The sequence below is a fragment of the Theropithecus gelada genome, chromosome 6, assembly GCF_003255815.1.
Source record: "Theropithecus gelada isolate Dixy chromosome 6, Tgel_1.0, whole genome shotgun sequence".
Lineage (NCBI taxonomy): Eukaryota > Metazoa > Chordata > Mammalia > Primates > Cercopithecidae > Theropithecus > Theropithecus gelada.
In genome coordinates this window covers 100,284,234-100,309,976 of record NC_037673.1, presented here as the reverse complement: position 1 = coordinate 100,309,976, position 25,743 = coordinate 100,284,234, and positions in this window count along the sequence as shown.

The window sequence follows — 25,743 nt, the reverse complement described above, 5'->3', positions numbered from 1 at the left end:
AAAAAAAAAAAAAAAAAAAAAAAAAAAAAAAAAAGTACTTCTAAGAAAATACATTTAAAATTGAATTAGCACTGTAAGTCTGCCAAGAAATAAAAGCAATGTACATGAAAGAATGGTGCAAAAACAGAGAGTTATCTGCTAAACAGATAATGAAACAATCCTTAACTTGTTAAAATGATTCAAATAAATGTAATTGAAAATACTAACACAATTTTATTTCTTTTCATAAGTTAAAGTAATTGTATACATGAATGCATGGTGAGATATAAATGGCAACAGAAGGTATATGCCTTAATAATTTTTATGAAATATTTTTTGGAATATTTATCAAAGCTATTGAACCACACATTTTGATTGTACTCATTCTTTATTTGAGTCTTGATTATGAGATATTTTTAATCTGCAAAAATAAAAGCCAGACAGAAAATATAACTATGCAAATGATCCCTGAAATATTACATGAACCTTTTGAGGACAGTCAATACACCCAACAATAAAGGAATGGTAAATTATATTATACTGATTCTCTAAATGGTATATCATGCTGTTATAATTTATGAAGTTTTAAAAATAGCAAATAAGTATGATATATTATCAAGTAAACATCAGTCTCTAAATTGTAAATGCATCATTACTTAAACCTATATAATATGTATAAGCATATGTTAAAAAATGAAAGGGATCTTTCAAACATGTATAATAATTTTGTTAGAATGGCTGAAATACAGGATGTTTTCCACATTAAATTATGTTAAAGTATATTTTAAAAATAAAATACGCACCCGGAGCCATGCATATGGTTCAGAGACATATCTGTGCTACTTACATATACCTGAAACTACAGCAAATCATGGATGAGTTAGTATGGAAATGATAAATAAAGATGGGAAACTAAATGAGGAGGATCATCAGAAAATATTGATATTTAAGAAACAGGCAAAGAACGGGGATTCACAGTAACCTGACTAGAATGAAAATGCAAGCTGAAAAGTATTGAGTTAGCTACCGCATTGCCAACAAAGTGAAAAACATTTACTTCTTCCCAAGGGTTGGTGGTAAAACTGCTAAGATAGCTTTCTCTTCTTCTTAATTATCCCGGAATATAAGCAACGAACTTTCACTACTCTGAAGTAAGCGGAGTATACTTCTCCATCTCTAGGAACCTATAATGTGATTGTTTGCCATTCAGCAAGGGAAAACATGTGTCAAAAGTCAGTTTTGAATTGGTTTCAAGGAGGCTGTGTCAAACAGTACAGCAGAAAAAGTGTATAATTGAAGTTTGAGTGATAAAGATGCATTTTTACTTGGCTACTCACCCTAATATTTTGTCAGAATATCTTCAGTGAGATATTTTCACATATTGACCAAAATTTCAGGATAAACATGGAATCTTGAACATTACAATACAACAATGCCTCATCATTTACTAAATATTTTAACGACCCCCTATCAACCTGGCATAGGAAACATGGAGATGAATATTATTTTCCTCAAGGTGTTTAATATATGGCAGATTTAAAAAATGAAAATATTTATAATATTTTGATATGTGATAATAATGGCACAGTCATAAAATTTTATCACCAGTAAATCAGAATCCTAGCTATGTGTAATGGGCATGATAGATAGATGACAGAAAATGAGGGCGGTGTCCTTTGTCTGGAGATTGGCAGACATTGCCCTGGAAAATTACAGGCAGCAGAAAAAGCACAAATGGGGCAGAGAGACATGAAAGGATCAATTATTTCGGAGGAGCTTCCAGTGCTTTTGTTGTTGTCATGCTTACTACTAGAGCAAAGATTGTACGTCAAAGTATGCTAGGAAATGGGGCCTTTAATAGAGCTGGATGTAGTGTCATTTTGGGATATGTATTAAAAAGGGAAGACTGGAGTCAGAATGATATTCCTTGAGCCTGTGAGAGACGTTGAAATTTTAAAAGTAGGATCATGGGAATGAGAGAAAGACTAGATTTGAAAAATAGTTTATAATTGGAATTTACAGAACTTTTACTCATTTGGTGTAGCTTTCCCAAAGCAAAATCATTTCTTTAGCTGAGCTAGCTCAAGAGTATCCTTTATTACAATGTGTGCTTCTAGCTATAGCTAGCATATTATTTTATGCTGGTTTCCCACAGAAGCATAACTTGAAATGGGAATAGGGTACAAGCACTTTGTTTGGTAGGTCATCCCAAGAAGTGCTGGTAGGAGCACAGGAATATGAGACAGAAAAGGAAAGGAAGTCAAAACAGGTGCATGAATGAGCAACTTAACACTGTGAGTAACTGAGATCCAATCCCACTGGGATATGCTTCCTAGTTATTCCACCCAAAGTGTGATCCCCATTCATCAACTCCATCCATCAACTGGTTTTATACTACTCATGGGGGCTTTAAATTGTTTGCACTTTTGCCTTGACCCCTGCCCACAGACTGAGAAAAATGTAATAGCCAAAGAATGCCTTCAGACAGAGAGTCACAGGTGTTTGCAGTAAGAAGCTGTCAAACTGTGAGTGCCAAGGAGATTTGGGCGGGACCACAAGTCATCTGCTACACACATTAAACCAGTATTTCTCAACCTAGAGTTTATGCATGAGCCTCAACAATAAATTTTCTGTTTTTTAAAAAAGTTTTATCATCTTTTGGAACATGGTATGTTTAAAAATATGCTTAAGCATATTCTAGACATGGATAGTAACTTTACACTTCTTGGCTACCTGATGGTTTCAGTGACTAGGTGACAAATTATACAAAGAGGTGTTAACATAAAGTTGAAAAAAAGAAAATGAGAAAAAATTTCATGGCATAATGTATGAATGAAGGTTTCAGAGAAGTTCATATAAAGTAGGGGAGAATTTATTCACCCGGTCCAAGCTTGTAGAGATATATAGTAATAAGTTGAGTTGTATTCTCCTCCCCAACATCCATGTTGAAGACATAACCCAGTACCCTGGAAATGTGATCTTTCCTGGAAACAAAGTCATTAAAGATACAACTAATTAAGATAAAGTCATTAAGGTGAGCCCTAATTCAATGTAAAAACTAGTATCCTCATAAAAAGCAGACATTTGCACAAAGAGACACAGACACAGGAAAACATCATGTGAAGATGAAGGCAGAGATCTATAAGCCAGGGATCACTAAGGATTGCCATAAACTCTCGGAAGCTACGGAAGAGTCCTAGAGCAGAGTATTCTTTGAAGCCCTCAGAAGGAATCAACCCTATTAGCACCTTGATCTGTGACCTCTAGCTTGAAGAACTGTGAGATTACCGAACCATATCGCTTGTGTCTTAGCAAGCAATATCAAATGTCACAGCCATGATGTGACTAAAATTCCTCATTAAACATTGTACATCCCATTAGGTTATTTTTTATTTAAACTTGGTTGGCTTTATAGTTTTATTTATATTTGTTTTCTATTTTTATCATTATGGTTGTATAACATTTATAAGAATAATGAATTAATAATTATATAATAATTTAAATTTAAATAAGGTTAACTTGCCGTCGTCGTCGTTGTTTGAGATGGAGTCTCACTCTGTCACTCAGGCTGAAGTACAGTGATGCAATCTCCACTCACTGCAATCTCTGCCTCCTGGGTTCAAGCGATTCTCCTGCCTCAGCCTCCCAAGTAGTTGGGATTACAGCTGCCTGCCACCACCCCCGGCTAATTTTTTGTATTTTTAGTAGAGATAGGGTTTCACCATGTTGGCCAGGCTGGTCTGGGACTCCTGACGTCAAATGATCCACCCACCTTGGCCTCCGAAAGTGCGGGGATTATAGGCATGAGTCACCGCGCCTAGCCTAAATAAGGTTAACATTTTAATAAAAATAGCTTAAATCATTCATGGTTAGTAACAGAATATGTTCTTTCAAATGGGTTCCATTTAAAAGAAATTTTGAGAAATGCTTCATTAAACTATCAGCATCTTTTCCTTATTCATATAGTTTGATCAATCAGATTCAGAGCATAGTAATTCAGAGAGTTTGATTAAGAAATACTATTACAGAAGTTTAGCCATGTTAGACTTCTGTTGGTAAAGGGAGTAGAAACTTGATAAGTGACAACAATAACATTGACATCAGGAAAATTAGGGAGGAAAATCACAAGTTCTCAATATTGATTTTCTGTGCTTACATTTCTTCATGAATTAAGGACCAACAATAAGAACAGCTCCTTTTGCATCTTCTTGTACCCCAGTGCTTTTAGAAATAAAATGATACTACAGAGCAAAGAAAGCTTATTTATTCAAATGGAAAGCCAGATGTGTACTTTACATAACAAAGAGGTAAAAAATTGGTAATGTATTAGTGGCTTAATTCTATTGCTTGTTTTTCTGTAAGCACATACTATACCAGAAGGCCTTTGACTTTCTTCATTTATTCTTCCTCTCAATCAATTACTCTTACCTCCATTAGTAAATCAGTCAGGAATGCCAAATTGAAACATTTGTAACAAAAACATTTATTTGCTCATTTAATTCAATTGTGGCATAGTAGTGAAACATTTGAGCTTCATGAATAATTGGAAGTGGGGACGTCTCCAGTTGTTCATTTTTACTAATTTGGGCATATCAATTTTTCAAATCTCAGAATACCTTATTCATACAACCAAAGAAGTACAACCTCTCTTATCTTGGACATCAGAGATGAATTGAGCTTTTCCTCGACCTAAGTTCCAGGACTAGAGATCTGACTAGTCCAGATTGACAAAGGTGTTTCTGTGGTTAAGTTCATGTGCCAGCATGACTGGACTGTGGTACTCAAATATTGGGTTAGACATTCTTGATGTTCATTTGAGGATTTTTTTTTTGAATGAGATTAACATTTAAATCAGGAGACTAAGCAAAATAGATTGCCCTCCACAATGTAAGCTTCATTCAACCAGTTAAAGGTTTTAATAGAATGAAGACTGATCTACCCTAGAAAATAAAGAATGTCAGAGGACAGCCTTCAGGCTTGAACAGCATCAGCTCCTCCCTGGGTCTCCAACCTGCTGAACTACTTTGCAGACATCAGAGTTGCTAGCCTCCATAATTGCATGAGACAATTCCTTAAAATAAATCATTCAACCTTCCTCTGTAATGCACGTCTTATTGGTTCTGTTTCTCTGGAAAACTCTGAATAATATACTACCAGACCTTAAACAAGCCATCCGTACTAATGCAGGGTGAAAATGGTATCATTGGTTCATTTTGAATCAAGTTGCCTTTTCTGGACCAATCAATGGTGGGACAAAAATTAGTTATGCAAAACATGACAGTTCCCATATGATCATTTGATCATACAATTACAGCCCCCCCCCCAAAAAAAAAGTAACAACAAAGTTTGAAGAGCTGAATTAGGAGCACTTCACATGTGTTTAAATGTTTGCTGAAAATGGTTATAAAATATCAGAATTTAAGATAAAAGACAGGCAAAACTAAGGTTTGAATCTGAAATACATTTTAAAAAATTAAAAAATACGAAAGAGCTTAATTCATTCAATTTTGCAAAAAGTAACATGTGGTTAAGCTTAGTTAAACTGGTGATTTTCAAAGTACACCAGTCAGTCAATCCTGACTGATTTAGTAATGGAGGTATGCCATTTTGAAATATTTGTAGCAAAACCAGACTTGCTCATTTTATTCAATTGTGGTGGAATAGTGAAGCATTTGGGCTTCATGAATAACTGGCTTCATACATCGGCTATTTTTTAAAAGTGACTTTTGAAGAGTATCTTAAAAGTACTTTGAACTTAATTTATTTTCATTGTTGAATTTAACCTATATTTTACATGTTGTATTACAGATTACGTAATCTACTATGTAAAATATACAATTCATGCGACTTCTTAATTAGATTGAATGTAACTTAAATTATCTATTGAAATCTGCTTAAAACTGAGTAAATATTTAAATTTGCTAAATTATTTTGTGCAATAACATTTTATGGCTAGGTAATTAAGATTTATAATATATAGTAGATATTTGCAGCCTGATGACAGGATCAAAAGAGAGTCCAGATATGAGACAAAGACTCAAGTATCTGTCCCAGAATTCCATTGCAAGCTCTGTTTTCACAGATTTTGTCATAGAAGGTTTGGGTGTATGGATATGTGGTCAATTCTGGACAATAAATATATTTTATTGGAAGCCTTAGGACTTTTCACTTCCATTTTATATTGATTTTCACTTGTAGCACTTAACAGGAAAACAGAAGTCGTCTTCATTTCTGTCTCTATACTGTAATGAGAGGCTCCTTTTTCTTTCATTTAGCTTCTGATACAAGGTACTACTAGTTTGACAGAGACTTACCAATATGTTGATTTTATGAGGAACATAATAGTTGTTCAGTAAGTGAATTTGTATCTACAGAAAATTGGATGGGAGATAGCTGGCCTTGAAAGCCAGACAACATACACATACTGTTGCAAACTCTGCTGCTCCCTAATTTTCACTTAGAAAATGTGAAATCTCTGGACATCATTTTCCTCAGTTGGATATTGTATAACATAGAAGAAAGTTTTTATATTTCAATTAAATGATCTGAATTTGGTTCTGCTAAAAATGCTATTTTTAGAAAATAACAATTGTGGCAGTAATTGTTTCAGTTGATCATAGAAGAGTCATATCCATTTCATCAAACATGTCTAACGTCTTTTTACTCTGTCAACAATATTTTTTTTGAAAACAAAAACTCTGACTTTTAATGTAGCTATTTAATCTTCAAACTTTGAAATTTGTATGATAAGGGGATAATTTTTCAGAAAACAGTCTAGTGGTGTATGTAACATCTAACTTGCAGATCAAATATCTTAATGTTATATTTTGTGTCTCTGAATCAAAATCCTTCTCAAGTTAATACTTAACTACTATTACACATCCTAGATGTTTGTTTCAAATATATGCCTTTAGTTTACTTTCTAAATAGTGGGAAATAGCAGTGAACACTCCATGTTCCATAAAATGTAACCCCAAATTAACATTTGGTCTGCACTTTGCTGTCTCAAGACATTCTATTTTCACATGCCATTTTGGCTTCTTTTCATCCTTTTTGATTTAGTATCTGGTTTACTTAACCAATTATTATCAGTTCAGCTGCGGAGCGCTACAGGATATATTGCCTTAATATTGTTGTTGCACTCTGGTTGTTATTCCTGGTGCCTGCGACAAATGATCCTTCAAGTACCATCGCAGAACAAGAGTAGCAGGTACAAATGCAATGCTTCCGGGGACATTCAGTCTCCGTATTGATTGAGACCCCAGGGACATGGTATAATTGTTATGACAATAGAACATAAGAGGGTTTATTTGCTTGTTGTTTGATTTGTTTTAAATATATTTCTTCATTGGTTTCTTTATTAATTTGCCATGGTGTTACTGGCTTTTGTTTTTCATTGTGTTTTGTTTGGGAGTATTGGGAGGAAAGCAGGTTTCATTTTTAGTGAAATGTTAAAAAAAAAAAAAAAAAGGTGCCATTTTGGATGGTAGGGATGCTCACAAAAATGATGTTTTTGCAAGTTTTTTTATATAGGACCAAATGTTACTTTGTTGTTTTAGACAGTATTGCAATCCAACTATCACAATACAACTGTCAGTGAAAGGGAATGAGGAAAACTAGGTAGGAAAAGCATCCAAAAAGATTAAATTCCTCATAAATCTGAAAATACAGTGTCAGTGACTGAAAAGACAAAAGCACAAACTATGGAGGAGGGGTTCCAAATTAAGAATAATTCAATGGACCAGATATCATATAAAGAGCCACAAATGCCATATACAGCTCATGCCAATGCTGCTTGTTTCCACTGATTTTTCTACTGTCCTTTTTCTCTCTCTCTTTTTTTTTTTTTTTTGTTATTTCCTTAACCAGTCTAGCTACTCTTCTATTTTGTATTGGTTTTTTGTATATTTAATTGGCATGCTTTGTTCAGTTATACAATTAATTGAGATTGTTTTAGCAACTACCATAATAGATATTACATGCAGGACCTAGGAAGCATCCTTTCCTCAGACAATTTGGGACAACACAGAAGATTTCAATGAAGCTTAGATTGCAGGAGAGACTTTTTTAAACCTGTTTGGTTATTAAGAATAATAACATATGGCCAAATGTGGTGAGTTGGGTACTCTGGAAACATACACTGATATAAAGTTTAGAATGTAAGATGTTTATTAGACTCAACATGAAAAAAACAAGAGGGGGCTGGAAACAGAAGTATAATAATTCAATTATAATAATACAGGTCCAGCAAAATTTCACTCAAAACAATAGAGCGCTCTGATGGGAATATTGCCATCTAGAGTGTTTTGCATCTGGTTGAAATGCGCGGGTCTTTATATCTCATTTAGTTCATCAACAAGATTCTGGCCTCTTAAAGGAGGGCATGCCCTTGAGCAAGGCAACTCTGTGAATCTGAGGCACCCCCTGATATCTGGAGGATTTCTGGTGACTGTACTCCCACAGATGGAAATAAATATTTCATAGGCAAGGACCTGGGTGGTGCCTCATTGTGTCTACATCAAAGAGAAATAATTTGGAGTATACCATAGACAGATGTTTTATGGTATTCTCTGCCTCAGTCCCAGGATATTGTTTCAGGTTTCTTGATGAAGGAAACTGAAGCAAAGTATAAATTAACTTTGAAGACCTAAAATAAATTATAATGTCTCCAAGGTTAGAATAGCTCAGTAGACTTAAGTGTTCCTTGAAAAAAAAAAATGAACTTTCTTTTCAATAAAAATAGAACATTAACACCAGTAACTACATTGGTAGAGAAAAATATCCATTCGAAAATAATTTTTGCATGGTTTATTACAATGTTAGAGGTGATGTTGGTAATACAGGCAATGTAGAAGTGTAATAAATCTCAGGCCAAGATGATACTTGTTCCTAAATTACCTAGCATAAGCTTACTGCTACTACAGTTAAAATTTCAAAAGTTTTCACTATAAAGCTTATAAGTATGAGCATGCCTTGTGGTGAGCATGCATTGTTGCATGAAGCCATTCAGAAACCCACATTTTTCCCACTATGTTGTTTGAATCCATTGCATTAACAGCTGAGGAGAGCATTGTTTCTAAAGATCAGGTCTCGAAGTAGAGCTAGTAATTTTATTCACATGCCATTAAACACAACTTAAACACCTATACACACTGAATTGTAAAGCAAAGCGTGGCAGAATCCAACAAAACTAGGACATATTGACCTCTCAATGGACATTCATAGCCTTTGCAACAGCTCCTGATATGGACATTCATAGCCTTTGCAACAGCTCCTGATATGGACATTCATAGCCTTTGCAACAGCTCCTGATATGAGTGGGAACATCACAGAAAGGCAAGAACTTACAAGAGCAGAGCTGCTGGTAAGGTAATTATATTGATTTAGAGTTCAAAGAAAGAAGTGTAATTGTCATTCACAGCATCTGAGGAAGTTTGTGGAAGGAAGAAACTACAAAATAAAAATAATGGGTTGCACTTTTGCTCTATTGAGCAATTATCCTAGGAATAATTTGAAAGTTACATAAGGGGAAATCTCAACAATTAATCATTCAATTTTTTTTTGAAGTACAGAATGCATAAAGATCTATTGTTAAGAATTTGGAATATTTCTACTTACTGAATTATAAGCTTTTTGTACTTAGAAACAATTAATGTCCATATGATACAATCTTCTATGCAGATTCAACAATTATTGAAGTGCTGGATGATGGATTACAATCATTATTTTACTTGAAGCCCAAATAATTGCTTGCAAACTATTGTAAGTGTCAAGAAAAAGTAATAAAATGTGTTGATAGGTTGTTGTAGTTCAGTGGCATTTAAATTTTTATTGGGGTCAAGATGGGAAGGTAGGGAAGCATCCAAATTATCTATACAATTTTAGTACATAACCACTTGAAAAAATGTGAGCTTAAGACTAAGTGAAGGGAAAAAATAGCTCATCTATAATAATCAATTTCTCCCAATTTTCTTACTAAAAGATATGAGATTACTTCATCTTTGTGACAATTCTGTGAAGAACCACACTATTTTCATTTCTTGAAAAAAAGAATGCTAACATTGGGAAAAAATAACTGTGAGTAAAAGAAAAAGAACTCCCACTATGGTTTTATAAGCTACCATCTAACTGCCACTGCACAACAAGGCTTTGTAGTGAATATGGGAACAAACTCACACAAGAAAAAGTACATATGGAAATTCGAGGGTGAGTGTCAGTGAAAGGGACTGATTAAGACTAGGTAGAAAAAGCATCAAAAAAGATTAAATTCATCATAAATATGAAAATATAATGTCAATAATTGAAAAGACAAAAGTACAAACTATGGAGTAGGGGTTTTAAATTAAGAATAATTTAATGGGCCAGATACCATATAAAGAGCCACAAATACTATATACAGGGACACATTTGGTTTAAATAAGCAAGCATGATTTAAATGGTCAAACTTCTAAAGACGTAGCTTCTTAAGGGAACAAAAAGCAATGATAAAGAAGACAGAAGTACATATTGGCAATTGCATGATGAACAGGAAAAAAGAAGTAAAAGTGGAAATTTTAGAGGCCTAAAAAATGGAAGAAAACTGCAAAATCATGGGACTCACAACTATGTCACTATTGAAAAAACATAAAAACAAAGCATCTTGTTATATACCTGAACTTTGACAGATAAGCAAAGGGAAATGTCATAAACAAAAATCTGGAAAATACCCCAATACTATAAAATAAGCGAAGGAAAAGTCTGTGGACAACTATTGCAGTAAGTCAGAAAACAAAATTTCCCAAATCAACTGGAGAAAATTTCTCCTTGAAAAATAGGAATGAAACAGAAGAAAAACTGTAATTTGATACTCTAAACAATATTAAATATATTCAAACAAGTATTTGAAGATATATAAAATCTTAAGTAAGAATTTCAAAAAGAAAGAACAGAAATACACAATAAAACTGGAAAACAATTAAAAATTGATTGAACTCTGAAAAGCAATGAAGGGATAAGACAAGATTACTTTAGAAATAAAGAAAATAATTACTCAATTTTTTGGGTGAAAAAAGCACTATAGCAAGAATTGACTTGAATGAAGATTTAGTAGGATTACTGAAAAAGGGCAAGACATCAACCAAGGGAATGTTTATAGCATAAAGGTAGAAGAAAAAAGAATGCAAATGACATAAAGAAAGAACACGTTTCATTGAGAAATAGGCACAGAACTCTGACAGACTGTTGTTGGTAATGTAAATTAGCATAGAACTTCTGTGCAGATATTTGACAATGCTTTAACAATATTACTTACACACTTATGTGATTACAAGTAGAAGACTGCCCTGAAGAGATAACTGCAGTTATTTGAAAGTGTATATTAATAAGATTATTCAGTACAGCAGCATTTGTAAAATGTTGTAAACAATCTAAGTATCGCTAAGTACACAGGAGAGTGGTTGAGAATACTATAGTATAGCCACATAATGAAACTCTATGCACCTGTGAAAAATGAAACAGGAGGATATCTGCCAGTTGAGAGTGGGATGATATCTAGTATATAGCACCACACAAAAAAGCCAAGGACTTAAATACCTATGTTATGTTTCCCTTCTTCACAGTAAGAAGACAGGATATAAGAATATACATATGTGTGTTCTAACTGGTTACCTACAGCGAAAGTGTGTCAAAGTGGTGTTAAGAACAGAAGAATGAGAATGGAGCAGCAGAAGTAAAGAAACAGTAATATTTATCTGAGTAGAACTGTTTAGTAGCTCGGATTCTTGGAAATACAATAATGTTTTCATACCCTTCAAAATCCCTCAAAATAAACTATTAAAACCTTATCAAGGAATGGAGGAAAGCCAAAGTGGAATTCCCACACTAACAAATGAAGTTAACAAGACTACACATAATAGCATCACCACTGAAGTTGATTAAGGAGAAAACAGCTACCTAAGTAACTTTGGGAAACAATATTTTGATTGGATACTCCAAAGCTAAAGACAGAAAGAATTATGCATAAATATTGTATTCCATTTAGTAAACATATTTCTTCCAATGATAGCCTTTAGCAATCCTGAAGCTATTTTATATATATACTAACATTGAACAAACATGAATAAATATACTGTAAGTAAATTAGAACTGTACATATCATGCTCAAGAAAAGAGTAAGGATAAAATAAACCCCATTGTGTTGGATTGCACCCAAAGCTAACAATATAAACACATACCCACATGCCTATATAAATACCTATGTATATACATACATATATATGACATTTATCTTATTATAATACATATATACACAGAGAGGTAGAAAAGGAAATATAGATGTGAGTATTGTACAGGTTAGTTTACATACATAATCTCTTATTCCTGTCTACTGAGAGCTTCTAGGGGCATTGAAATATAGTAGCAATGAGGCACCTATTGCGAGATCTTGTTTTGGAAACACTATTATTCAATTAAAAGGAATCAGGAATTCTTAGAGAAGTGCTGCTTTCCAGGGTTGGGTAGAGGCAATACTAGAAAAATCTGGAGTTAGAAGGTAAGAAAGGTCTTAAAAAGATGAGGTTTTGTTGAAAGAATACAGGTACTAACCTGAAGATGTCCCCAGTGGCAGAACTGGAGCAATTTGGACATTAAAATCAACCCAGAGAATAAATATCCATGTTTGCACACTGTTAAAAATAATAATCAAACAAGTAAATAGAGAATAAAGAACAAGTCTTTTTTTACAGAACAATTCCCAATTATTAACTGTAGAACGATGACTTTAAGCAAACATCATAGCAAGGAATGTTGCAGGCATGATCTACTGATGGATGCGAAAAGTAGTTAGCAAAGTTTGAGGAGAAATAGTATTGTGTATTCTCAAAAAACTTACTCCAAGATATTATTTAACTACTGAGAGAAAGATAATAACTTTACAGTGGACAGCACCATAATCTAACTATCAGTATTAACTTTACCAATGATAAAAAATATCAACATCACAAATACCTTGACATGGCACACTACAAAGGACATACTGCCATTTCTGCGGTATTCATCCCAAGATGTGTAAATTTATTCTGGTCATGAGAAAACACTGGAAAAACCCAAATTAAAGGAAATTCTATCAAATAGTAGATCAGTACTCTAGAAGAGTGTCAAGGTTTTGAAAGAAAGATAATAAGGAAATGTTAACGATTACTGGAATCTAAGGAGAAATAAAAACTAAATGAAATGTAGACTCCTGAATAGGGTGCTGGAATAAAAAATGAAAGGACATTAATATGAAAAATGTTGAAATTTGAACAAGGTCTTAGTATTAAAGCAATGTAAATGTTCTGGTTTCAGTAATTATATTATGGATACATAAAGGTTAACATTAGGGAGAGATAGTTGAAGAGTATACAGGAATTTTGGTATTAATTTTGCAACTCTAAGTAAAAATTGGTTTTAAATTATTATCTAGTCAAAAAGGTGAATTATCTGAGATGTAATATGTGAATTTCATTTTCTTATCAGTATACTTAAAGTATAGTTCTTGAAATTCTTCTCCGTAGATTTTTAAATTTTATAAACAAAACAACTAGTAACTTTGGCATAATACAAAGGAGAATATCTTTAACAAAGGGACATGTTGATAGAGTTAGTAAAGGCCCAGAAATGCAAAGAGAACATACTAATTGTTCAATTATTTATATACGACTAAGTCAAACGAAATAAATTAAAATTGAATAGAGAGTATGATTCTTGTGAATAATTATTCACCAGATGATATGGTTTGGCTTCATGTCCCCAACCAAATCTCATCTTGAATTGTAATCCCCACATGTCGAGGGGGGGACCTGGTGGGAGGTGATTGGATCATTAGATCATGCTGTTCTCTTGATAGTGAGGGAGTTCTCATGAGAGCTAATGGTTTTAAATGTGGCATTTCCTCAATCTTTCACTCTCTCTCCTTCTGCCTTGTGAACACGTGCCTTGTTTCCCCTTCACTTTCCACCATGAACGTAAGTTTGCTGAGGCCTTCCAAGCCATATGGAACTATGCTATTAACACTCTTCTGTTTATAAATTACCCAGTCTCAGGTAGTATGTTTATAGTAATGTGAAAACAGACTAATACAGAGAATCGGTACCAGCAGACTTGGGTACTGCTATAAAGTTAACCTGAAAATGTGGAAGTGACATTGGAACAGGCAGAGGTTGGAACAGTTTGGAGGGCTCAGAGGAACAAAGGAAGATGTGAGAAAGGTTGAAACTTCCTAGAGGTTTGTTGAATTATTTTGATCAAAATGCTGATAGAGATATGGACAATGAAGTCCAGGCTGAGGTGGTCTCAAATGGAGGTAAGGAACTTTTTGGGAACAGCAAAAAAGGTCACTCATGCTAACTCATGCTATGCTTTAGCAAAGAGACTGGTAGGATTTTGCCCCTGTCCTAGAGATCTGTGGAACTTCAAACTTGAGAGAGATGATTTAGGGTATCTGGTGGAAGAACTTTCTAAGCAAAATAGCATTCAAGAAGTGACCTGGCTTATTCTCAGAGTGTTCACTTATATGCATTCACAATCAGATGGTTTGAAATTGGAACTCGTGTTTAAAAGCAGAGCATAAGTTTGGACGATTTGCAGCCCAACAATGTAGTGCAAAAGAAAAATCCATTTTCTGGAGAGGCATTCAACCCAGCTGCAGAAATTTACATAATTAATGAGGACCTGAAAGTTAATCACCAAAACAATGGGGAAAATGTCTCCAAAGCATGTCAGAAACCTTCATGCCAGCCCCTTCCATCACAGGCCCAGAGGCCTAGGACGGAAAAATGGTTTCATGAGCCAGGCCCAGGGGTCCATTGCTCCGTGCAGCCTTGGGACTTGGTGCCCTGTGTCCCAGCCATTCCAGTTCCAGTCATGTCTAAAAGTGTCCAAGGTACAGCTTGGGCTGTGAATTCAGAGGGTGCTGGCAACAAGCGTTGGTGACTTCCATGTGGTGTTAGGTCTGCAGGTGTGCAGAAGGCAAGAGTTAAGGTTTGGGAGCCTCTGCCTAGATTTCAGAGAATGTATGGAAATGTCCAGGCAGAAGTCTACTGCAGGGGCAGAACCCTCATGGAGAACCTCTGCTAAGGAAGTGCAAAAGGGAAATGTGGGGTTGGAGCCACATGCCTGGAAAAGCCATAGGCACTCCATGCCAGTCCGGGAAAGCACCCACAAGTGCTGTACTCTGCAAAGCTACAGAAGCAGAGCTGCCCAAGGCTGTGGGAGCCCACCCCTTGCATTAGCATTTACCTGCATGTGAGACATGGAGTCAAAGGAGATTTTAGAGCTTTAAGATTTAATGACTGCCTGGCCAGGTTTCAATGTTGCAGAAGGCCTGTGGCCCTTTTGTTTTGGCCAGTTTCTCCCATTTGGAATGATAAATCTTTATGCAATAACTGTATCCCCATTGTATCTAGGAAATAACTAACTTGCTTTTAATTTTATAGACTCACAGGTGGAAGGGACTTCCGTCGTCTCAGATAAGAATTTGTACTTGGACTTTTGCGTTAATGTTTGCATGAGTTAAGACTTTGGGGGACTGTTGGGAAGACATGATTGTGTTTTGAAATGTGAGGAGGACATGAGATTCAGGAGGGGCAAGGGACAGAATGATTTAGTTCAGCTCTGTGTCCCCACCCACATCTCATCTTGAATTGTAATCCCCACATGTTAAGGGAGGGACCTGGTAGGAGGTGACTGGATCATGGGGGCAGTTTCCCTCATGCTGTTCTCATGATAATGAGGGAGTTCTCATGAGTGCTGAAGATTTTAAGTGTGGCACTTCCTTGCTCTATCTCTCTCTCACCTCCTCATAAAGACGTGCCTTGCTTTCCTTTCGCCTTCTGCCATGATTTTAAGTTTCCTGAGTATCCCCCACCCCAGCCATGTGGAGCTGTGAGTGAATTAAACCTCTTTTGTTTGTAAATTGCCCAGTCTCAGGTAGTATCTTTAAAGAAGTGTGAAAACAGACTAATGCACCATGTATCTTGACACATTGCCTGCCAGTGTTAAAATCGTTTCAATTACTGATATAGTATTGTTTTAAAAATGAGTTCTGGTTAATGTTAATATACTAGGAATGAGGTAAATAAATATAATCATAGAAACATATTTTTATGGTTATGGTTACATCATGTCTGTGAATAAGGAGAACAAATTCAGTAATTTTAGTTTTAATAGTACAAAGTCTCAGATCCAGTAAATATAATATAACAATTATAAAGGCTCTATGTTATATAAATTCATTAAATGTCTTAAACACAATATTTTTTTTTTACTATGTTACTTTGAACATTTAATTTCCCTTTCTTGTACACAGATACCCAGGGAGTATTTCAGTGTGAATTGAGGATTAGTAAAGTTAGCCGGTACTTATTTTATGTACAGTGCCTACACTTAAGAAAATAAAAGCTACATTAGGTAGAAATTGAAAAAGAGAAATTTTAATTAGCAGAGAAGCAACATAATGTTTCAAATCATTCTGCACCTCAATTTTACTGATATATAACCAAAAGAGACTAGAGTACAGAAATGTAATCTTTACACAAGTAAGCTCCCAGTAGTTCAAAACAAACAAATAAAATGACTACAAACAGGTAAACTAAACCTAGTAGCAGCTTTAGGTTCTCAGCAAATTGGATGATAGGTACAGCATTCCCATATATTTCCTGTGGGCCCCCACATATTTATAGCCTCCCCCATTATTAATATCTCCCAAAGAATGGTATGTTTGCTACCATACAGGAAACAACACTGAACCATTGTTATTACCCAAAGTCCATAGTTTATATTGGAGTTCAGTCTTGGTATCATAGGCTTTATAGGTCTGGACAAACCTACATGACATATATTCACTATTGCAGTATCATATCAAGTAGTTTCACTGCCCAAAATAAATCATCTGTGTTCGGCCTATTCTTTTCTTCCTGCTAACCGCTGGCAACCACTAATCATTTTATGGTCTCTATAATTTTACCTTTTACAGAACATTATGTAGTTGCAATCATACATTATATATCCATTTTAGATTGGCATCTTTCACTAAGTGCATTTAAGTTTCCTTTATATGATTTCATGCTTCATAGCTCATTTCACTTTTGGTCCTGAGTAATATTCCATCATCTAGATGTACCATAGTATATTTATTCATTTACCTATGGAAGAATTTCTTGGCTGCTTCTAAGTATTGGAAATTATGAATAAAGCTACTGAAAATTTCTGTGTGCAGGTTTTTTATGGACATAATGTTTCAACTCCTTTGGGTAAATACCAAGGAGCATGATTGCTGGGCTGTACGGTAAAGAGTATGTTTAGTTTTGTAAGCAACTGCCAACCTGTTTTTCAAGGTGGTTGTACCATTTTGCATTTCCATCAGAAGTAAATGAGAGTTCTTTTTGATCCAAATTCTCACCAGAATTTGGTATTGTCAATGTTCTAGGTTTTGGCTATTCATTAGGTGGAATCATTAAGATGTGTAGTGATACCTTATTGTTGTGTTAATTTGAATTCCCCTGGTGCCACATGCTATGTATAACATCTTTTAATCTATTTGTCATTTGTGTGTCTTCTTTGGTGAGATAGCTTTGACCCATTATAAAATAAGTTGTTTGTTTTGTTATGGTTGAGTTATAAAAGTTCTTTATTAATTTGGATAACAATCCATTATCAGGCGTGTTCTTAGCAACTATTCTCTCCCAGTCTCTGGTTTGTCTTTTCATTCTCTTAACATTGTCTTTCACAGAAGAGAATTTTTTTAAATTTTAGTGTATTCCAGTTTATCAATTCTTTCACAGATTGTGCCGTTGGTGTTGTATCTAAAAAGTCCTTATCAAACCCAAGAGTATCTACATGTTTTCCGGTGTTATCCTCTAGGATTTTTATAGTTTTGCATTTTACATTTAGATCTGTAACACATTTTGACTTAGTTTTGGTGATGAGTGTAAGGTCTGTGTCCAGATTCATTGTTTCTGCAGAAAATATACAGTTGTTCTAGCACCACTTTTTGAAGGACCATGTTTTCTCCATTATATTGCCTATGTCCAGTATTAAACATCAATTGACTATATTTATGTGGCTCTATTTTTGGGCTCTTTTTTTTTCTGTTTGATCTATTTCTATATTTCTATTTTTGCCATTTTTAAAATCAAGCATTTGTACAAAGAAAATAAAAGTGAATTCTGGGTTGTTGCCTTTAATAGATATTAGTCAAATGAAAATTGCATCTTTTTATTCTTTCATACCTGCCTAGAAACTAATAATGAACTGTGGATGTATGTAGTAATCGAAAATAAGACCACAGGCTATTAATGCAGAAACATAATTATTAGAGTTAAAGGAGAATTCTGTACCCCATACATGCTCATCTTTCATTCTGGGACCAGAAGTTTAGAAGACATATTCATTTTATTAAAATATTCAAGAATATTACTTAGCATCACCTTTTAAGCATTCATTCTTACTTTATAATTTTAGTCAATATCTGTGCCTTGACAATAATAGTACATCTCATCTGAAAGCTGCTTTTCCTTTGTTTTCATGGTTTGGAAGTTTCCGCTTCCTAAGCTCAAATATCTCTCTTTCTGCATGAAGTTTTCAATTACTGAAACTAAAATTTTCCCACAAAAGTGTTGTTGAGGTGGCTGCATCTTTTAGTGGCCTTTTTTATTTATTCCGTTGTAGATAATGACTCCTTTTTCACACATGTCCTTACTTCTGCGTAACTTCTTTCATCATGTACTCTTCAGTCTTGCACAGACTGCATGGCAGAGTCAAAGGCTGCTGGGCAGAGTGAAAGGTTGTTTTGTGTGCTGAGAACATCATTATCATCCTTGCTTCCTTTTAGACACTGATTTTATCCTGAGAAAAAAAATCAAACACACATATTTCACAGCATCACATGTACACAACCTGCATCTTACCCCATGTGATCCATCCAGCACAATGCACTTAATAAATAAGACTTTCATTAGCATATTGAAAACTGAGTTTTATCACTGACTCTCCCTTATAGTTTGGGTACTTTATATATCTTATTATTCAGATAATATTAGAAGGAGAAATTAGACTGGATATTGAAATACTAAAGCATCAAACATTTGTAACTAAATGTATTGTGGGCCTCTATTACTTCTCATAAGGTCAGACAATAGATTATCTTGATGCATTTGTACACTGCATTTGTAAAGAATAAAATGACTTTAAAATGCAGACAGAATATTATATTTCTTGGCACAATAAACCACCTGAAGATTTGTAGCAACTCGGATTTACTCTGATCCCCTAATTAGAATAAGATGTTAAATATCCAGTAGTTTAAACAGGACACTTGAATGACATTTTTGTCTGAGAGACATCAGTATTGGTTGGAAAAATTACAGGCATTTGTCCTTCTACACAAAAATGAAGGCCAAATGTAAGATAAAAAGAATTAAATAAAAGAGACCAAAAGATGCCTGAACTAAAATACATTTCCATGAACTGAAATACATTTACTGGATTAAATATTGAGCTTCTTTGCTTTAAGTAATCTATTTCATATTTGTTAATCCTCAAGCTTAATTCTCAATAAGTAAATTTGTCAGGCAATTATATAAAGTTGGTTTAATTTTCTGCTTACCAAAAGAATTTATCATTAGGCATCTCTCACATCTAAATTTCTAGAATTAATTCTTTTCTCCTCTTATTTCTATAATATATTCAAATGTCTTTTGATTCCCATAAATAACTATTTCTAAATATTTAACAAATATAAACTTCTAAGCTTGGAAATAAAATAATTTCTCTCTGTCTCTCTCTCTCTCTCTCTATATATATATATATAAGTTTGATAAACAAAAATAGTACGATTATAGAGGTAATATTTTTCATTTAAAAATAGTTCTGGAGTTTAAATTCAAACCAACGCATTCATTATTCTAATATGAAACAGTCAGCAAATCCCACCCTTTAAACGTACTCTGCCCAGAAGTTTGCATAATGACTTACATGTTTTCACATGAAGAACTTGGAGAAAATAACACAGAGCTGACTTTAAAGGTCTCCAGTTTTCTTTCTTCTCTTTCCCTTGTTCCTCCTTCTACTCTTCCTGACATCTCATGATTGATGTGTTTTCCATTCTCATTTATAAAATGAACTCTTTGCTTGACTGGACAGGTATTTTTTCAGGTGATTGGTTCAGAATTCATTTTTGGTACAATCCTTGTCCCTTTTATTTTACTAAATAAAAATGTATTTTGTAATGTGTAAGGTATTATACATTATTAAATTTAATGTATTTTGAATGAACAAAATCTCTAATATTCCAAGTGCATTAAAAAGGATTGCCATAAATTCCCATATACATACTCTAAGGTCATCATAGATAACTGCTTTTGTGAAGTGCAAATGTTCTAGATAATTCTTGAGAGTTACTAGTTAGAAGCAAAGGATAAAACTCATGTATATCTCTGCTTCCAAATTAAAAAAAAAAAAAAAAGTACATTCTTGAAAAAATCCTCCAATAAGTTCCTACTAATTTTAAGAAGGAGGAGATGGTATCATGATTTTTACTAATGAATAACTGATACTTTTTAAACTGATAGTAAAAAAAAAAAATAAGGAATCAAAAACAGTTAAATGGAAAATGCCTTGCCTTGAAGACTAAAAAAAGTTATGATGTTGTGCTTTTAAAAGCATCTCAATGATTTTTTTTTCCTTAAAAATATAAATAAAATATAAAAGTTTACTGTAACCTGAAAAAGAAACTATAGGGAATAGATTAAATAAAACTTGTCAAATAAACATAATGGAATGTAATTCAGAATTAAAATCATGTTGTGGGAAATTATATAATAACAAAATGCTGACATAAAATAATATGAAAAGTATCGCGAATATATCAATGGTATGAGCTCAGTGACTTTAAAAGTTAAATGTGTATAGACAAATATTGCCACTATTTATTGTAGAATGTAATATTAATGTGGCTCATCTGCTGATAGAATTATGAGCACTTTTAATTGTATATATACATTTTATTTTTATAATTTCTAAAATAATCTACTTTTACATCAATGTTAATTTGGATTAAAAAAAAGAGAAATAACACAAGAAAATGAAGTCATTCTTGTGTGACTTTCTTTTCTACATTCTCTGTGGAAAACATTTCCATGCTTAAGTCCCTCAGTACATCAGTATGTAAACAAAGACGCATAAAGCATTTTTCCCAAATAAATACATTTATTTCATCTACATAACAATTTTAAAATAAGACTTCTAATTAGATCTTAATATTTCAAACAGCTGCATGACATAATCTATCTTTGGAGTAGAAAAAATACTGAAAGGGAAAGAAGTGGTCATTTACTTTCTGTCACTTGAGCAATGCCTTCAATTAACAATACTTTTCAATTCTCTTTTCTGTGTCACTCAAAGAAAGCTAACATTTTCCTGAGCCTTTTTTTCCTCCCCTTCCCCACTCCATCTTAGGAATTTTCTCCAAGGATTGTGTTATTGAAAGACATTAAGCCCAAGTTTTTGTGTCTCTTCTATTGGATCTCTATTTTTATTTTTTTATTTATTTTTTTTTTAATTTATTTATTATTATTATACTGTAAGTTGTAGGGTACATGTGCATAACGTGCAGGTTTGTTACATATGTATACTTGTGCCTTGTTGGTGTGCTGCACCCATCAACTCGTCATTTACATCAGGTATAACTCCCAATGCAATCCCTCCCCCCGCCCCCCTCCCCATGATAGGCCCCGGTGTGTGATGTTCCCCTTCCCAAGTCCAAGTGATCTCATTGTTCAGTTCCCACCTATGAGTGAGAACATGCGGTGTTTGGTTTTCTGTTCTTGTGATAGTTTGCTAAGAATGATGGATTCCAGCTGCATCCATGTCCCTACAAAGGACACAAACTCATCCTTTTTTATGGCTGCATAGTATTCCATGGTGTATATATGCCACATTTTCTTAATCCAATCTGTCACTGATGGACATTTGGGTTGATTCCAAGTCTTTGCTATTGTGAATAGTGCTGCAATAAACATACGTGTGCATGTGTCTTTATAGCAGCATAATTTATAATCCTTTGGGTATCTCCCCAGTAATGGGATGGCTGGGTCATATGGTACATCTAGTTCTAGATCCTTGAGGAATCGCCATACTGTTTTCCATAATGGTTGAACTAGTTTACAATCCCACCAACAGTGTAAAAGTGTTCCTATTTCTCCACATCCTCTCCAGCACCTGTTGTTTCCTGACTTTTGAATGATCGCCATTCTAACTGGTGTGAGATGGTATCTCATTGTGGTTTTGATTTGCATTTCTCTGATGGCCAGTGATGATGAGCATTTTTTCATGTGTTTGTTGGCTGTATGAATGTCTTCTTTTGAGAAATGTCTATTCATATCCTTTGCCCACTTTTTGATGGGGTTGTTTGTTTTTTTCTTGTAAATTTGTTGGAGTTCTTTGTAGGTTCTGGATATTAGCCCTTTGTCAGATGAGTAGATTGCAAAAATTTTCTCCCATTCTGTAGGTTGCCTGTTCACTCTGATGGTAGTTTCTTTTGCTGTGCAGAAGCTCTTTAGTTTAATGAGATCCCATTTGTCAATTTTGGCTTTTGCTGCCGTTGCTTTTGGTGTTTTAGACATGAAGTCTTTGCCCATGCCTATGTCCTGAATGGTACTACCTAGGTTTTCCTCTAGGATTTTTATGGTATTAGGTCTAACATTTAAGTCTCTAATCCATCTTGAATTAATTTTCGTATAAGGAGTAAGGAAAGGATCCAGTTTCAGCTTTCTACTTATGGCTAGCCAATTTTCCCAGCACCATTTATTAAATAGGGAATCCTTTCCCCATTTCTTGTTTCTCTCAGGTTTGTCAAAGATCAGATGGCTGTAGATGTGTGGTATTATTTCTGAGGACTCTGTTCTGTTCCATTGGTCTATATCTCTGTTTTGGTACCAGTACCATGCTGTTTTGGTTACTGTAGCCTTGTAGTATAGTTTGAAGTCAGGTAGCGTGATGCCTCCAGCTTTGTTCTTTTGACTTAGGATTGTCTTGGAGATGCGGGCTCTTTTTTGGTTCCATATGAACTTTAAAGCAGTTTTTTCCAATTCTGTGAAGAAACTCATTGGTAGCTTGATGGGGATGGCATTGAATCTATAAATTACCTTGGGCAGTATGGCCATTTTCATGATATTGATTCTTCCTATCCATGAGCATGGTATGTTCTTCCATTTGTTTGTGTCCTCTTTTATTTCACTGAGCAGTGGTTTGTAGTTCTCCTTGAAGAGGTCCTTTACATCCCTTGTAAGTTGGATTCCTAGGTATTTTATTCTCTTTGAAGCAATTGTGAATGGAAGTTCATTCATGATTTGGCTCTCTGTTTGTCTGTTACTGGTGTATAAGAATGCTTGTGATTTTTGCACATTAATTTTGTATCCTGAGACTTTGCTGAAGTTGCTTATCAGCTTAAGGAGATTTTGGGCTGAGACAATGGGGTTTTCTAAATATACAATCATGTCATCTGCAAAGAGGGACAATTTGACTTCTTCTTTTCCTAACTGAATACCCTTGATTTCTTTCTCTTGCCTGATTGCCCTAGCCAGAACTTCCAACACTATGTTGAATAGGAGTGGTGAGAGAGGGCATCCCTGTCTTGTGCCAGTTTTCAAAGGGAATTTTTCCAGTTTTTGCCCATTCAGTATGATATTGGCTGTGGGTTTGTCATAAATAGCTCTTATTATTTTGAGGTACGTTCCATCAATACCGAATTTATTGAGCGTTTTTAGCATGAAGGGCTGTTGAATTTTGTCAAAAGCCTTTTCTGCATCTATTGAAATAATCATGTGGTTCTTGTCTTTGGTTCTGTTTATATGCTGGATTATGTTTATTGATTTGCGAATGTTGAACCAGCCTTGCATCCCAGGGATGAAGCCCACTTGATCATGGTGGATAAGCTTTTTGATGTGTTGCTGAATCCGGTTTGCCAGTATTTTATTGAGGATTTTTGCATCGATGTTCATCAGGGATATTGGTCTAAAATTCTCTTTTTTTGTTGTATCTCTGCCAGGCTTTGGTATCAGGATGATGTTGGCCTCATAAAATGAGTTAGGGAGGATTCCCTCTTTTTCTATTGATTGGAATAGTTTCAGAAGGAATGGTACCAACTCCTCCTTGTACCTCTGGTAGAATTCAGCTGTGAATCCATCTGGTCCTGGACTTTTTTTGGTTGGTAGGCTATTAATTATTGCCTCAATTTCAGAGCCTACTATTGGTCTATTCAGGGATTCAACTTCTTCCTGGTTTAGTCTTGGAAGAGTGTAAGTGTCCAGGAAATTATCCATTTCTTCTAGATTTTCCAGTTTATTTGCGTAGAGGTGTTTATAGTATTCTCTGATGGTAGTTTGTATTTCTGTGGGGTCGGTGGTGATATCCCCTTTTTCATTTTTAATTGCGTCGATTTGATTCTTCTCTCTTTTCTTCTTTATTAGTCTTGCTAGTGGTCTGTCAATTTTGTTGATCTTTTCAAAAAACCAACTCCTGGATTCATTGATTTTTTGGAGGGTTTTTTGTGTCTCTATCTCCTTCAGTTCTGCTCTGATCTTAGTTATTTCTAGCCTTCTGCTAGCTTTCGAATGTGTTTGCTCTTGCTTCTCTAGTTCTTTTAATTGCGATGTTAAAGTGTCAATTTTAGATCTTTCCTGCTTTCTCTTGTGGGCATTTAGTGCTATAAATTTCCCTCTACACACTGCTTTAAATGTGTCCCAGAGATTCTGGTATGTTGTATCTTTGTTCTCATTGGTTTCAAAGAACATCTTTATTTCTGCCTTCATTTCGTGATGTACCCAGTAGTCATTCAGGAGCAGGTTGTTCAGTTTCCATGTAGTTGAGCGGTTTTGATTGAGTTTCTTAGTCCTGAGTTCTAGTTTGATTGCACTGTGGTCTGAGAGACAGTTTGTTATAATTTCTGTTCTTGTACATTTGCTGAGGAGTGCTTTACTTCCAATTACGTGGTCAATTTTGGAATAAGTACGATGTGGTGCTGAGAAGAATGTATATTCTGTTGATTTGGGGTGGAGAGTTCTATAGATGTCTATTAGGTCTGCTTGCTGCAGAGATGAGTTCAATTCCTGGATATCCTTGTTAACTTTCTGTCTCGTTGATCTGTCTAATGTTGACAATGGAGTGTTGAAGTCTCCCATTATTATTGTATGGGAGTCTAAGTCTCTTTGTAAGTCTCTAAGGACTTGCTTTATGAATCTGGGTGCTCCTGTATTGGGTGCATATATATTTAGGATAGTTAGCTCTTCCTGTTGAATTGATCCCTTTACCATTATGTAATGGCCTTCTTTGTCTCTTTTGATCTTTGATGGTTTAAAGTCTGTTTTATCAGAGACTAGTATTGCAACCCCCGCTTTTTTTTGTTCTCCATTTGCTTGGTAAATCTTCCTCCATCCCTTTATTTTGAGCCTATGTATGTCTCTGCGTGTGAGATGGGTCTCCTGAATACAGCAGACTGATGGGTCTTGACTCTTTATCCAGTTTGCCAGTCTGTGTCTCTTAATTGGAGCATTTAGTCCATTTACATTTAAGGTTAAGATTGTTATGTGTGAACTTGATCCTGCCATTATGATATTAACTGGTTATTTTGCTCATTAGTTGATGCAGTTTCTTCCTAGCCTCGATGGTCTTTACATTTTGGCATGTTTTTGAGATGGCTGGTACCGGTTGTTCCTTTCCATGTTGAGTGCTTCCTTCAGGGTCTCTTGTAAG